The 17466-nt window shown below is 37.8% G+C and overlaps 1 non-coding gene across 1 annotated transcript; it reads left to right on the top strand.

The window, feature by feature from the left end:
• Positions 1-1233: 1233 nt before the first annotated feature.
• Positions 1234-1339, top strand: LOC122022042. Its single transcript, XR_006122791.1, has one exon. It is a non-coding gene; the product is annotated as a small nucleolar RNA R71 (small nucleolar RNA).
• Positions 1340-17466: the final 16127 nt, after the last annotated feature.

The raw sequence follows: 17466 nt of genomic DNA, 5'->3' as shown, positions 1-17466 counted from the left end.
GTTTATGAAGGACCGAACCCCACTGTAAGATCTCTACTCGCCGAAACTCAATTAGATGATTTAATGAATTTAGTTCCTTACTTGTTAAAAAAGTTTGCTAAATCCAGCATCCAGGTCAAGTCACTCCAAAAGGAGGTAACAACCCTTAAGAAAGTGCTGAGAGATACCTAAAATTTCTAAACATGTAGATATGACTTCCTTTGAATCAAATGATGGTTCTAACTCTAGCTCAGGTGTTGATGATATCAATGATGGTGATTCTTGAGACTTTGCTAGCTCTGCAAAAGTCCCTACACATTGTTCCACAACATGATCAATTCTTACAACCTCTAAGGGTTTTGTGGACAAAGGTGGTGATCCTTGAGATGCTACTTCCACAACACAGATCCCTACATATTCTTCCATATCATCATCAACACATACATCAAAAAATAAACCAACATCTATATCCTCAATAGGAGAATCAATAACAAGAGGATCAATAACTTCACTTGCAGTTTTAAATTGATCTACCACATCACATTCATCATCTGAAAATTTAATGTCACTATAACACCCTATAAAATTTGAAGGCAGATCTAAAAACTTATTTACCACTGTATTATCAATAAAATTCTCATCTGAAGAGTCCTCATCTTCATATACATTCAAAAATCTGCACTCATCCATATTAGTGTCAGAGGATTTGCCAAAGTCTTTATTTTCATTGACCCCCACTAACCTTTGTGGAAATGGAACCCTTAGTAAAGGTCCTGGGAAAGATTGAGCTTCCTTTTTTCCAAATTCTCTTTGAGCTTTTGGAGGAGAATCAACTTGCTTATCTAGTGTTGGTGTGATCAATAACCCAACATCATCACACTTTTCACTAGATCTTGTCTGCGAAGGAGGGAGATCTTCTTTAAACCATTTTGAAACAATACTTTCAATCTTTGCCCCCAAATGTTTGAATTCCCCGTTCTATGACTTGTGATTCTCAGGACTCATAGATGGTCGAGTTATAATTTGTTTGACAGGCTCTATAGCATTTATGGCTTGCACTTCATGAATGTTTGAGGGAAATTTCATCCAACTTATGTTCGACCATTCATGGAGGTTCAATGCCACTTGATCAATTAACATATATGCTTCATCTACACTTTTGTCCATAAAAACTCCTCCAGCTGATGAATCCAATAAACACTTGTTTAAGAAAGAAATCCCCCCATAGAATATGTGTGGAATCAACCATTTTCAAAACCATGATGAGGGCACTGTCTTTGAAGACTCTTGAATCTATCCCATGCTTTAAATAATGATTCTCTATATGCCTGAGCAAAATTTGTTATGCAATTCCTCATATACACAATTTTGCTTCGAGGGAAAAAATGATTCAGAAATTGCTTCTCCAATTGCTCCCAACTTGTGATACTTTGAGGATGGAGAGAATATAACCAAGTCCTTGCTTTATCCTTGATACTAAAAGGAAATGCCATCAATCGAACTGCATCTGCTGACACTCCTTCACATTTCACCATATCACAAATCTCTAAAAATGTTTCAAGATGCAGATAAGGACTTTCTGATACTTCTCCTCCAAATTTATGACCTTGTATCATGAAAATTAACTCTGGATCTAGTTGGAAACTTTCTTCTTCAATTTGAGGTTGCACAATGGGAGATAAAAATCTTGCAGAAAATGGTGTAGAAAAATTTCTCATGGGCCTACTTGACATATTAGTGCTCATAGATATTCAAGAAAAAATTATTAGAAGAAAAAAATTGAAGAATCAAAGACAAGAAATAAAATGCAATATGAAAAGCAAGAAAGAAAATGCAGAATTTAAATTGCAAGAAAGAAAGTGCATAATGAAAACAAGAAAGAAAAGACAAAAGGAAAAAGAAAAATGTCTAGAATAATTAATATGCTAATCAACTAATGTGTTTATAAGTTCTTGTTATTCTTCATGCCTTTACGAAGTTTGATCTTCTCATAACAAGAACAATATTGCAAGATATGTTTACAAAAGAAAAGTAGAAAGAAATTTGAATCAAAAGAAAAATAGAGAAAAGCTAGACTAGAATGCTAGAAATCAAGAATGCAGAATTAGAATTAGAATTAGAATTAGAATTGCAACAAAACGAATTGTCAAGAAGTAGAAAGATATGCAAGTGATGAAAACAGAATTCTAAAGATTAGTTACAACCATGCTAACGAAAAGAAAAGTTATGTTTAGTCTAACTCAATTGATAATCTCTAATGTTATAGTGCAGTCCCTGGCAACGGCGCCAAAAACTTGTTAACGTTCCTCAAGTGTACGAAAATGTCGTAAATAATAATAAAAGATATCATATCCACAAGGACTAGAATAACCACTAAAGATTTCTCAACGCGAATTAGCTAAACAACTAATCAATTGGTTTTCAGAAACTAAGCGCAACTAATGAAAAGCAAACATAGAAATAAAAGAAATAGAAACAAGAATAAGGGCTATGATAAATGGATGCTCTAGGAGTTTTGGTTTCTTTGTAAGGTTAATCAATGTAAATGATCTATCAAATCTTATTCCTCAATTATCCATCATTTGTAGAAGGTTGACGGTTCTCTCTTGTAATAAACAACTGGCCTAGGACTGAAATCTATACCTAAATATGATCAATTAGGAATGAATCTATGTTGTCCTTACACGGGCTTGCCTGTCACGTGCGCCCCTCGAATAATTAACATAAGAATTCATCACTCCTCAACCCCATTAAGATATAAGATATGAACGCATACAATCTATCCTACCCCCTTGAATGACCCTATTTAACCCTCAAGATCATCCCTCAAACATCCTTACACGGGCTTGTCTGTCACGAATGTCCCTCGAAAAATTGAATGAGAAATTATCTCTACAAGATTTACAAGGTATTCAAACATTCAATCAAGGATGAGAATTAGGTCCAAATCACAACAATCCACACAAGATTGAATAGGTACAAACAGGATAAAATCATAGAAATAGGAAATTGACAAATCCACAAGAGTTTTACATCAATTAAACTTACAAATACTTCCTCCATCCTAGAACAAAGAGATCTAATCCATAGAACGAGGAAGGAAATCTGAAAAGAGAAAGATTACAAGCATTCTTGATCACAAAATCCAAGAAAAGAGAGAGAGAAAGCTTATCTACGATGAAGAATGGTTTTCGGATCCCATCCTCGATTTCAGAGTCGATACATTGAAGATCTTACCTTGAATCACCGAAAAATCCCTCCAAGATGGAGAGAAATCGCCCAAATCTTGCTCTCCCCCAAAAGGGAGAAGATCCCCCTTGAAAGTCATGAAGAAGGCTTTATATAGAAGAGGAGTTTGGGCACCACACGACTCCGAGACACGACCGTGTGAAGCTCACACGGCCTGTGCTACTCCCCTCTTTGCTCGACTCACACGGTCGTGTGTGAGACACGGCCGTGGTATGGTTTGCCACTGCTCCCCTTTACACGGTCGTGTAGATCTACACGGCCTACCCTGCCTCCGGCTCTAAACTCTTTCATGCCCGTGTTGTGCACACGACCAGGGCTTGCTTGGCCTCTGGAAATGTTACACGACCATGTAGCTCTACACGGTCATGTACTGCTTCGGCTCTGGAGGGCTTGCATGGTCGTGTAGTGCACACGAGCATGAACTTTCTTTGCTTCAAACCTGGCATGACCGTGTAATGCACACACGGTTGTGACCCCTTCCTCCTCTGCTGCAGCCACATGCGTGGTGATCACCACACATCCTAGGCAACCCCCCATGTCAAGGTCGTGTGGCACTCAAGCCTCTTCCTTCATCCATTGTAATGTTTGCCTCAGACATTAATTCTTCTCCAAAATCGACTCCTGTCTACAGAAAATGCACAAAAGCATATATTCGAACAAAAAAGAGTAAATATACTAAAATTAAAGCTGAAAGTACTAAAATGCATAGATAAAGCATGTGCAAAGTATGTGAATGTGCGTCAAAACATGCTAAACAAGAGTATACAATCTACGCACATCAGGAGTCACTGCTATTATTTATGTGACCAAAGGAATACCAACTATTAATTTTATTTGTCATAAAGTTAGGATGACAAGATAATAAAATTCATGGGTAAAACCTCCTCTTACAAATGTTGAATTTGTATATGTTCACACTAACGTGGCAAGCAAAATTCACGGTGTTTTGAGGTGTTGGTAAATTTAAATAATATCATTTGAGGAATTAATATTATTCTAAATTTAGAGTCTTAACTAAAATTTTTTTGTGATTCTTAGGATGACTTTCAACTCACTGGCTATTATACTGAAAGAGAACAAACTTATTGGTCCCAACTACATTGATTGGAAAAGAAACCTGGATATTGTCCTAACTGCTGAAGGCTATAAGTTTGTACTGCTAGAGGTTTGCCCTAATGTGCCTAATAGTGATTCTAGTGAAGAGGAGATTGAGTCTCATAAGAAATGGGTAAAGGCAGGTGAGATGGCGTGGTGTTATATTTTGGCTTCAATGTCAAATATGCTGCAACATCAGCATCTGGACTTACCAACTGCTTATGACATGATGGACAATCTCAAGGAACTCTTCGGACACTAGAATCGGGCTGCTAGGCTCAGCAATGAGAAAATTAATGACAGCCACCATGTCAGAGGGGACACCCGTAAAGGATCATATCCTCAAGATGATGTCTTACTTGAATGAAATACAAATCCTTGAAGCTGAAATCGATGGGGAAACCCAGATCGATATTATTCTCCAAACGCTACCCAGAAGTTTTGAGCAGTTCCGCCTGAACTATAACATGAACAAAAGGGCTTATACGTTGGCGAAACTTCTGACAGAACTTCAGGCAGCAGAAGGTATATTTCGTCATAGTTCTAAGATTCATTTTTCTGAAAATGTTTCTATTTCTAAGTCGAAATGCAAGAAAAAGAAGAAACAGGCTGGCTCAGCAAAGAAGGTGAATAGATCTCTAGGTACTGGACCAAAGGCTGGAGTGAAGAAGCCGAAGGGCAAGTACTTCATTTGCAAGCAGTCAGGACATTGGAAGGCGGACTTCCCTCGTAGGAGAGAGAACAATAAAGGTATATCTTATTCTCTACTAGTTGAAACATATTTAGCGGTGTTATCTACCAGCACCTGGTGTAGATATAGGAACCACTGATCATGTCTGCAATATATTGTAGGGGTTCCAGGAAACCTGACGACTGTATGAGGAAGAGATAATCGTCTATATGGGCAATGATACGAAAGTGGCAGCTGTTGTAGTGGGAGACGTCTACTTATCATTTGATAGGAATAGAAGTTTGATTTTGAGAAATTGTCTTTATGTACCAACTTTTAGAAAGAATTTAATTTCAGTTTCTAAACTGTTTGTTGATGGATATTCTATTTCTTTTGATGACAAAGTAGTTATCAAGAAGAATAGAGTTATTATCTATTCTAGTACATTAGTAGGTAATTTGTATACTCTAAATCCAATTTCTTCCACAAAGCAATAAATGGAAATTAATAACACATCTTCTAATTCTAATAAGAGAAAGGAACCTTCGGAAATAAACCAAACATATCTTTGGCATCTAAGGCTTGGTCATATTAACTTGAGTAGGATTCAAAGGCTAATAACCGATGGACTCTTGGGTTCATTAGTGTTGGAAAATTTTCCAACTTGTGAATCTTACTTGGAAGGTAAAATGACCAAGAGACCTTTTAAGGCCAAGGGGTATAGAGCCAAAGATGTGTTAGAATTGGTTCATTCTGATTTGTGTGGTCCTATGTCTATCCAGGCAAGAGGTAGTTTCAAATATTTTGTCTCTTTTATAGATGACTATTCGAGATATGGATACATTTACTTGATGCGCTGCAACTCTGAATGCTTTGATAAGTTCAAAGAGTACAAGGCTGATGTAGAGAAACGTCATGGTAAAAGTATCAAGATACTACGGTCTAATCGTGGTGGTGAATACCTCTTTGGAGAGTTTAGGAATTACTTATCAGTGTTAGAATATATACTAAAAGCCTAGCTTTTGGTATAAAACATTTATCTAGAAACAAGAATTACATTGGTCAAATGTCTACATTTGTGATAAATGTAGTTGTTCAATTAATTTATACTGTACATAACATAGTATGTGGTGCCACATGCAGAAGATGATGTTATCAGTACCTTATAAATTATAAACAGTAGCTCACGACCAAAATGGAAAGGAACAAACCATTAGAAGGTCGTAGTGTAATTAGGTATCAGTTTATCTTGACTGTATAATTACACTAGTACACTTAGAGTGTATTGAGTAGGACCATTTGAGGTCGTTTCTTTTATACTGACTTTATAAAGAAACAAAGACCTCAGTTATTATGGAAGTGTGTGCTCTTAATCCTAATATAATAACAAGCACATATATTTGATATTTATTTCTTTAATTTATCAATGGGTGAGATTTAGTTCGATGAATCAATAAACCCGATAAGTTGGGAAATGATATCACTTATAGTGTGTGTTGTTGATTATAGAAGGAAACTGTGTCCTAGAGATACTAGGTTGATAATGTCATCAAGAGGAGCTCATAAGGATTGTCATGTTAAACCCTGCAGGTGGACTTAGTCCGACATAATGATAAGGTTGAGTGGTACTACTCTTGGACTAAGATATTAATTAAATGAGTTGTCAGTAACTCACTTAATTAGTGGACATTCGATATCTTAAACACGGGGAGACTAACACACTCATAATAAGAAGGAGCCCAAAAATGTAATTTGGGATTGGTGCGGTAGTTCAATAATAGTTCTCTAGTGGAATGAATTATTATTGATAAAATTAAGTTGTGTGTTCGGGGCGAACACGGGATGCTTAATTTTATCGGGAGACCAAAACCAATTCCTCCTCTCAGTCCTTATCGTAGCCTCTTATTTATAGAGTACTATACCCACCTATACCCACCTTTTATACCCACCAATAGGGGGCCGACCAAGCTAGCTTGGGAACCAAGCTAGGACCGACCTAGGTAAAGATTGGGGTGGCCGGCCCTAGCTTGAACCCAAGCTAGAGGGGCCGGCCATATTAATTTAAAAAGGGATTTTAATTTTAATTTTTATTATGTGGGAGATATAATTTATTAAAGAGAATTAAAATTAAAATATCTCTCTTGTAAAAGATCTACAAAAGATTAAAGAAAGAGATTAGATCTCTTTCCTTATTTGTAGATTGGTGAGATATTTTATTTTCTCTTTAAAAATTATTCACATGTTGTAAAATTAAAATTATAGAAATTTCCTTTTATCAACCATGAAGAGATTTTTAAAGAGAAATTTTAATTTTAAAAATTTTCGGAAACAAATTAGGAAGTTTTAATTGTTGATTAAAACTTGTCTAATTTATCTCTTTTAATGTGGCCGGCCATTAGAGATTAAATTGGGAAATTTTATTTTATTTTTCTCAATTAAATCATGTCAAGGAAATTAAGGAAATTTTATTGTAATTAAATTTCCTAATTTGCCTAGGCCAAGGAATATAAAAGAAGGGGTGAGAGTGCCTTCACAAGAGACAACCTCTATTATTTCTCTCCCTCTTTTATTCCTTGGAGTGGCCGGCCATCCTCTTCCTCTCTCCCTCTTTGTGGTGGCCGAAACTCTCAAAGGGTTGGAGCTCTTGTGGCGGCCGGATACTACTTGGAGAAGAAGAAGAAGAAGAAGAAGAAGAAGAAGGAGAGAAAGCTAGCATCTCTTGGAGCTTGGTTGGTATTTTGTTCTTCATCCTTGGTTAAGCTTTTTGTGGCCGAACCTAGCTAGGAGGAGAAGAAGGTGGTTGGTGGTTTTTCATCTCGGAAGATCGTTGCCCACACAACGTCCGAGGTTAGAAGAGGAATACGGTAGAAGATCAAGAGGTCTTTCTAAAAGGTATAACTAGTAATTTTTCTTTCGCATCATACTAGTTATTTTTGGAAATAATACCAAATACAAGAGGCTTACGATTCTAGAATTTCGAATATGTTTTTTGATGTTGTGTTCTTTTGTTTTTTCTTTTCCTTGTGATTTGATTGTTCTTTTCGGTTAACCTAAAGTTATTTTAGGAAATTAAATATTAGCTTTCTATAAAAGGTTTTGTCTAGTCGGTGGTGGTTGCTCCCATATCCAAGAAGGCCATGTGCCTCGCCACGTCAGCACTTATGGAAATTAATATTTAATGGAATTAATAACTTAAGGTGATTTGGGTCGAACGTGTTAAGTTCCGCAGGAGACCCAAGTCAAAACCTAAAAGAACGAATAGATTAAGTTTTGGATCAAACGTGTTAAGTTCCGCAGGCGATCCAAAATTTAATTTAAAAGAACACATGGTAGCTAGGAAAAGGTTCAGACCTTTGTATAAAATTTTTGTACAGTGGAACCTCTAGGTTTTCCGAGTAGCAACCAACAATCAGAGGCCGGGATCCAATCCCAATTGTCTGCACCTGGTACACCCCAATAGAATAGTGTGGCAGAAAGAAGGAATATGACTCTTATGGAAATGGTTAGATCTATGATGAGTTATTCAGAATTACCGAATTCATTTTGGGGATATGCTCTGGAAACAACAATGTGCATTCTGAATATGGTACCTTCTAAATCAGTACCCTCTACTCCCATGGAATTGTGGAATGGGCGTAAGCCTAGTCTGAGTCATATTCGGATATGGGGTAGTCCAGCACATGTGCTGAAGGGAGATACTGACAAGTTGGAATCACGTACAGAAGTTTGTCTGTTTGTGGGATATCCTAAGGGAACAAAAGTGGTTTGTTTTATAATCCTAAAAATCAGAAGATCATTATTAGCACCAATGCTCTATTTTTAGAGGAAGCTTATGTAATGAACCATAAGCCCATGAGTGAAATTGTTCTAGAAGAAATACGAGAGGACACGCCTACTTTAGTACCAACAGTGCAAGATGAAATATCATAAGAAATTGTAACACGTATCATAAATGATACACAACCACAGACAGTGCCTCATCGTAGTGGGAGGGTTGTAAGGCAACCTGAGAGATTCATGTTTTTGGGAGAGTCTTCGGACTTGATCCCTGGTGAACATGAACCTGATCCCTGGACATATGACGAAGCACTCTAAGATAAAGATGCAGTATCTTGGTAAAGAGCGATGAATTCTGAAATAGAATCTATGTATTCTAATAAGGTCTGGGAGCTTGTAGAACCACCAAATGGTATAAAAGTCGTTGGATGTAAGTGGATCTACAAAAGAAAAAGAGGGGTAGATGGGAAGGTGGAAACCTTCAAAGCAAGGCTTGTTGCGAAGGGGTACACTTAGAAAGAGGGAATCGATTATGAGGAAACCTTTTCGTTGGTGTCCATGCTTAAATCTATCCAGATACTCTTATCTATTGCCGCTCATATGGATTATGAGGTTTGGCAAATGGATGTCAAGACAACTTTCCTTAATGGAAGTCTTGAAAAAAACATCCATATGAAGCAACCAGAAGGGTTTATTGCAAAGGGCAAAGAACATCTAATATTTAAGCTCAATCGGTCTATTTATGGACTGAAGCAAGCTTCAAGGTCTTGGAACATCCAGTTTAATGAAATAATCCAGTCATATGGATTTATTCAGTGTCCGTATGAGTCTTGTGTATACAAGAAGTGTGATGGAAACATGATGGTATTTCTTGTACTATACGTAGATGACATTTTGTTAGTTGGAAACAATATCAAAGTGTTGTCAGAAGTAAGGGTATGGTTGTCCAAGCAATTCGATATGAAGGACTTAGGAGAATGCACACATATTCTTGGGATCAAAGTAATAAGGGATCGCAAGAAAAGGATGTTGTGCTTGTCCCAAGCTTCATATATTGATACAATCCTTGCTTGTTTTAGCATGCAAGACTCTAAGAAAGGTTTTCTACCTTTTAGCATGCAAGACTCCAAGACTTAGGAGAGGACATGAAGGCAGTTCCTTATGCTTCGGCTGTTGGAATCCTAATGTATGCAATGTTGTGTATGAGACCGGATATCTGTTTTACCGTGGGCATGGTTAGCAGATATCAAAGTAATCTTGGACAAGGACATTAGACTGCTGTAAAGCATATATTGAAATACCTTAGAAGGACTAGAGATTATATGCTGGTTTACCAAACAGATAATTTGCTCCCTGTGGGTTACACGGATTCTGACTTCCAATCAGATAGGGACAATAGTAAGTCTACATCAGGCTATGTGTTTACTGTTGGATTTTTCGGGCTGCAAAAATCACTTTTTGCGTTACGAAAACCCCGAAATTCCCATGCCACGGATCCGTACGAAGAAATAAAATTTCATAAAAACTTTCATGTACGAGTTTTCTAACCTAGATCTACTTTAGATCTACAAGATAAGAATTTACCCTTGATGCGATGCCCTTCGCTAATCCGGCTCGTCCAAGGTTCGCCGGATCTCGAGAGTATCAAAGTAGATACTCCTCTATGTGTATCCACACAAGCAAGAGATGGAGAAGAAATCTTGAGTGTGCTAGCACTCCAAGAAGTCTCGGCCAAAGAGGAGGAGAGGGAGATAAGAGAAGAGAGCAATGAGGAAGAAGATGAGAGTTACACAAACACATTCAACACCCTTGAATGTGGCCGGCCACTAAAGGAGGAGTTTTTATACTCCATGGGATATCAAGAGTCACAACTCTTGATCTCCCTCATGATGTGGCACACACATGTGCTAATCTTGATGATGTGGCACATCATCATTAGCCCACTTAATGCCAACTCACAAATGAGGTGGCAAATGGTCAAGTCAAACTTGACCCTTCATCTTCCTCTCAAGTCAAGTCAAACTTGACCGCTTCTCTCCCTTGGTTAATCTAATCTAACCATTGGTTTAAGTTAATTTTAATTTAATGAATCTTTATTCATTGAGTTAAATTAATTAAATGAGTCTAAGTCTAAATTAGACTCACTTAACACATGAACCAAATTGAGTCCAACTCAATTAGCTCAATTTGAATTACTCTTAATCTAATTTGGTTCATCACATGAACCTAATCCTTTAGGTTCATCAAATGAACCTAATCTCCATCTAATTGCCCTTTGTGTGTGACCCTATAGGTTCTTGTAACGTTGGCAATGCTCCCAAACCCATTTAGAAGCATAAGTAATGAGCGGTATCTAGCAACACATCATTACTACCCAAGTTACAAGAATGTTGAGATCCAACATCACCTTGTGACTACTAATTGTGACTCCTCACAATATATGACATTGTCCTTCTATCCTAGATATCTAGATTGATTAATATGAGGCATAGACCGTGTCATCCTCTAATCAATCTAAATCTTGAACTCCAAGTAGACTCACTCAATCAAATGAGCTCAATATCTCATATTGACTCATTTGGGCATGACCATGCACTTAGTGGTCTCACTCTATCAAGAATATCGATGTCACTCCCATCATATAGGAGGGATAGATATCATCTACATCACTCACATCCCTCCGCATAATTTGTTACATACTCAGTAATCACCTTTATAGTCCACCCAGTTACGGGTGACATTTGACGAAGCCAAAGTACATAACTTCTTATATAGGGAACCATGGTGACTTCAGGTCCAAGGACTAGTAGTCATACTAATAGCCACATGAGAAAGTATATGACACTCATATAATGATCCATGATACTTTCTCATGGCGGGTCATTCAGTATACATTCTCCAATGCATACCCATGTGTCAACTTGATATCTCCATATCCATGACTTGTGAGATCAAGTCATCGAGTTGACCTACATGCTAGTCTCGTCGCATTAATATTGTCCCTGAATGCTAATACTTGACTAGGAATGATTAAGAGTAGTGTTCCCTATATCATCTCACTATCGATTCAACTAACCGATTGATATAGGTAAGAACCTTCTACTCAAGGACGCTATTATACTTAGTTATTTGGCACCAATACAAGTAAGCATAATAACCATAAACAAATGCCTTTATTTATATACAAGAATATGATACAATGAGTCCATACAACAATCATCAAATGATTGGCTCTAGGGCTCTAACTAACATTTACTTTAGGAGGTGGAGCCATTACATGGAGGAGTATTAAGCAGAAATGCGTTTCAGACTCAACCATGGAAGCTGAGTATGTGGCAGCCTCTGAGGCAGCCAAATAAGCTGTGTGGCTCAGGAACTTCCTAATGGACTTATATGTGATTCTTGGTTTTCACAAAATTATCACAATTTATTGTGATAATAGTGGTGCAGTAGCAAACTCGAAGGAACCATGAGCTCATAAGGCGAGTAAACACATAAAGCGCAAGTACCACCTAATACGAGACATCGTAAAGTGAGGAGAAGTTGTTGTCGCCAATATTACATCAGCAGATAACCTAGCAGATCCTTTCACGAAGGCCCTTCCGGTGAAAGCTTTTGATCGACATGTTGAGGGGATGGGGATAAGATGTATGACAGTATTTATGACAGCATAGTCTTTTAGTATAAGTGGGAGATTGTTAGAGTGTATACTAAAAGTCTAGCTTTTTGTAAACATTTATTTTTGAAATAAAGAATCACATTGATCAAATGTCTACATTTATATGCTAAGTGTAGTTGTTCAATTAATTTATATTATAGATAATATAGTATGTGGTGTCACACACAGAAGATCATGTTATCAGTTCCTTATAAATTGTAAATAGTAGCTCATAACTAAGATGGATAGGAATAAACCATTGGAATAGTCGTAGTGTAATTTGGTATTAGTTTATCTTGACTATAAAATTACACTAGTATACTCTGACTGTATTGAGTAGGACCATTTAAGGTAGTTTCTTTTTATACTGACTGCATAAAAAAAATAAGACCTTTGTTATTATGGAAGTGTGTGCTCTTAATCCTGATATAATAACAAGCACATATATTTAGTATTTATTTCTTTAATTTATCAAAGGGTGCGATTTAGTTTGATAAATCAATAGGCCCGATAAGTTGGGAAATAATATTATTTATAGTGTGTGTTGTTGATTATAGAAGGAAACTGTGTCCTAGAAATCTAGGTAGATCATGTCCCCAAGAGGAGCTCATAAGGATTGTCATGTAAACCCTGCAGGTGGACTTAGTCCGACATGATGATAAGGTTGAGTGGTACTACTCTTGGAGCTAGATATTAATTAAGTGAGTTGTCAGTAACTCATTTAATTAGTGGACATTCTATATCTTAAACACAAGGAGATTAACACACTCATGATAAAAAGGAGCCCATATAGTAATATGACATTGGTGCGGTAGTTCAATAATAACTCTTTAGTGGTATGAGTTGTTATTGATGAACTCGAGTTGGGTGTTCGGGGCGAACACGGGAAGCTCAAGTTCATCGAGAGACCAAAACCAATTCCTCCTCTCGGTCCCTGTCGTAGCCTCTTAATTATAAAGTGTTATACCCATCCATACCCACCTTCTTACCCACCTTAAGGTGGTCAACCAAGCTTAGCTTGGAGCCCAAGCTAGGGCCGGCCAAACCAAGGTTAGATGGGTCAAGTAGGTGGTCGACCCTAGCTTGAACCCAAGCTTAGGTGGCCGACCATAATTAAATTAAAAGGGATTTTAATTTTTTAAAATCTTTCTTTATGTGGAAGCCATGATTTAAAAGAGAGTTTTAAATTAAATCTTTTCTTTTATAGTTTCTACAAAAGATTAAGAGAAAGGTTTGACATCTTTCCTTAATTTAGTTAAAATAAGATTATAATTTTGGAGGAAACTTTTCTTTTTGTAATCATCCACATGTTTTAGTAGAGACATTTTAATTTATAAAAGTTTCCTTTTATAACCAAGCATGAAGGGAATTTTTAAAATAAAAATTTTTATTTTAAAATTTCCGTAAACAAATTAGGAAGTTTTAATTTTGTGTTTAATACTTTCTTTATTTGGAGGGATTATAGGGGCGGCCACAATAGGGGTTAAGAGGAAAATTTAATTAAATTTTCCTTATTAGCTATTGACAAGGAAAATAAGGAAGTTTTAATTATGTTTAAAACTTTCCTTATTTGCCAAGACCAAAGAATATAAAAGAGAGGGTAGAGATGTCTCACCTCACAACATATCTGTTGGGTTCGTCGGGCCGCGAAAATCGCTTTTTCGCGTCGCGGAAACCCCGAGTCAACCAAAGCCATGGATCTCGTGCAAAGATTCGTAAACAAAATTTTCCGAAAAACCTTTTTCTTGTACGAGTTTGTAAAAACTTTAGATCTACACTAAAGTTAAGATCATTACCCTTGATGCGCGCCCCACGCGAATCTCGCTCGTCCAAATGGTACCGGATCTCAAGACCGTCAAGCGTACGGTCCTCTAGAAGTATCCACACGGACACACTAGATGGAGGTGACCAAAAACCAAGGTGTGCTAGCACCTATGTGGTTCGGCCAAGGAAGGAGGAGAGGGAGAGAGCAAGAAGAACTCTCTAGGAGGAAGAAGAAGGAATGAATGATGGAATAATTTTCCAAAATGAAAATTATTCTCCTCATTCAAGTGGCCGGCCACCTTCTCATGAGTAACTCCCATTTCCACATTAAGTGCAATTAATGTGGAGCCATTAAAGAGTTGTAACTCCCATGAGGTGGCACACCATGATGATGTGGAACATCATCATTGGTCCACCTAATGCCAACTCACCAATGAGGTGGCAAAAGGTCAAGTCAAAATTGACCTTTGGTCTTCCTTCTCAAGTCAAGTCAAACTTGACCCAATCTCTACCATGGTTGATCTAATCCAACCATTTGATTCAAGCCAACTTAATATAATGAATCTAATTCATTAAATTAAATTGATTTAATAAGTCATAATCTAAATTAGACTCATTGAATACTTGAATCATCTTGAGTCTAACTCAATTAGCCCAATTTGGATTACTCTTAATCCAATTGGATCCATCAAATGAATCTAGTCCTCTTGGTTCATCATATGAACCTAATCTCCATCTAATTGTCCTAAGTGTGTGACCCTATAGGTTCTTGTAACGTTGGCAATGCCCTAAACCCATTTAGGAGCATAAGTAATGAGCGGTATCTAGCAACACATCATTACTACCCAAGTTACAAGAATGTCGAGATCTAACATCACCTTGTGACTACCAATTGTGACTCCTCACAAAATATGTGACATTGTCCTTCTATCCTAGACATCTAGATTGATCAATGTGAGGCATAGACCGTGTCATCCTCTAATCAATCTAAATCTTGAACTCCAAGTAGACTCACTCGATCAAATGAGCTCAACATCTAATGTTAACTCATTTGGGCATGGCCATGCACTTCGTGGTCTAACTCTATCAAGAATACCGATGTCGCTCTCGTCATATAGGAGGGATAAATCCCATCTACATCACTCACATCCCTCTGCATAATTCGTTATATACCCAGTAATCGCCTTTATAGTCCACCCAATTACGGGTGACGTTTGACGAAACCAAAGTACATAACTCCTTATGTAGGGATCCATGGTGACTTCAGATCAAAGGACTAATAGTCATACTAATAGCCACATGAGAAAGTGTATGACACTCATATAACGATCCATGATACTTTCTCATGGCGGGTCATTCAGTATACATTCTCTAATGCATACCCATGTGTCAGCTTGATATCTCTATATCTATGACTTGTGAGATCAAGTCATCGAGCTGACCTACATGCTAGTCTTATTGTATTAACATTGTCCCTGAATGTTAATACTCGACTAGGAATGATTTAGAGTAGTGTTCCCTATATCATCTCACTATCGATTCAACTAATCGATTGATATAGGTATGAACCTTCTACTTAAGGACGCTATTATACTTAGTCTATTTGGCACTAATACAAATAAGTATAATAACCAAACAAATGCCTTTATTAATATACAAGAATATGATACAATGAGTCCATACAATCATCAAATGATTGGCCCTAGGGCTCTAACTAACAATCTCCCACTAGCACTAGTGCCAATCAGTATAGGCTCTAAGGCCTAATGACCTAGTGTGACCATCATGCTTCCTCTGTGCCAAAGCCTTGGTCAAGGGATCTGCGATGTTAGCCTCTGTAGGTACTCTGCAAATCTTCACATCTCATCTATCGATAATCTCTCGAATGAGATGGAAACGTTGTAGAATTGCTGTGAACTCTGCCAGCTCATAGCACTACCATTCAAGCAAAACACGAACCTCGACTGTGATCTTTAATCATCCTGATTGGTCTGGAAGCTAGCATCACTGTAATCCTTTACAGCTAGCTTATCATTGCCTCTATATATCAAGAAATATTCTTTAGTCCTTCTTAAGTACTTAAGAATATTCTTGACCGCTATCCAGTGACTTTCACCTAGATCTCACTGGTATCTGCTAGTCATGCTCAAAGCATACGAGACATCAGGTCGAGTACATAGCATGACGTACATGATCGATCCTATGGCTGAGGCATAAAGGATCTGATCCATGCGGTCTCTCTCCTCTCTAGAAGAGGGACCTTGAGTCTTCGAAAGACTCACGCCATGTGACATCGGCAGAAATCCCTTCTTGGAGTTCTGCATGGCAAACCGTAGGAGTACCTCATCAATGTATGTATTCTGACTTAGGCCAAGCAATCTCTTAGATCTATCTCTATAGATCTGTATCCCAAGAATGCGGGATGCCTCACCTAAGTCCTTCATTGAGAAGCAACTCCCTAGCCAGGTCTTGACAGACTGAAGCATAGAGATGTCCTTCCCAATGAGTAGTATGTCATCCACATACAATATGAGGAAGACAACTATGTTTTTCTACAACCTTCTTGTAGACACAAGGCTCATCTTCGTTCTTGATGAAACCAAACTGTTTGATCGCATCATCGAATAGAAGATTCCAGCTCCGAGAATAGCCTCTAGCCATTTCTCGAAATCTGGTCTCATCACAGCTTCCTGATAGGTGGTAGACTCATCCTCTATGAGCACAATGTCATCATGGTCAGACAAGAGAAATGAGTATCTCTCAGGCTGACGACGTACCCTATCAGACCTGCGAAGAGGTATGTCTACTTGAACTGGTTGTTGTTCCTCAACTCTTTGTGGAACAACATCATCCACAACACTTTGTGGTTCCAGTTCAACTTCCATCAAGGCATCAGTGCTATTGTTCGCATCTTGAACTTCTTCAAGATCGAACGCGCTCCCACTAGTCTTTCTAGAAACAAAGTCCCTTTCTAGAAAGATCCCAGTCTTTGCCACAACTACCTTATGCTGACTGGGAATGTAGAAGTAATATCCCTTAGTTTCCTTGGGATATCCGATGAAATAACACTTGTTGGATTTGGATCCTAATTTGTCTGAGACTTGACGTCGTACGTAAGCCTCACAACCCCAAATCCTCATGAAAGACACCTGGGCATCTCTCCCAGTCCATATCCTATATGGTGTCTTTATCACGGCCTTGGATGGAACTCGATTGAGAATGAAAGCTGCCGTGTCTAGAGCATAACCCCAGAGGTATGTCGGAAGATCCGTGT

Source organism: Zingiber officinale, chromosome 9A (genome assembly GCF_018446385.1).
Source record: "Zingiber officinale cultivar Zhangliang chromosome 9A, Zo_v1.1, whole genome shotgun sequence".
Taxonomy (NCBI): Eukaryota; Viridiplantae; Streptophyta; class Magnoliopsida; order Zingiberales; family Zingiberaceae; genus Zingiber; species Zingiber officinale.
This window is presented reverse-complemented; position numbering and strand designations above follow the sequence as displayed.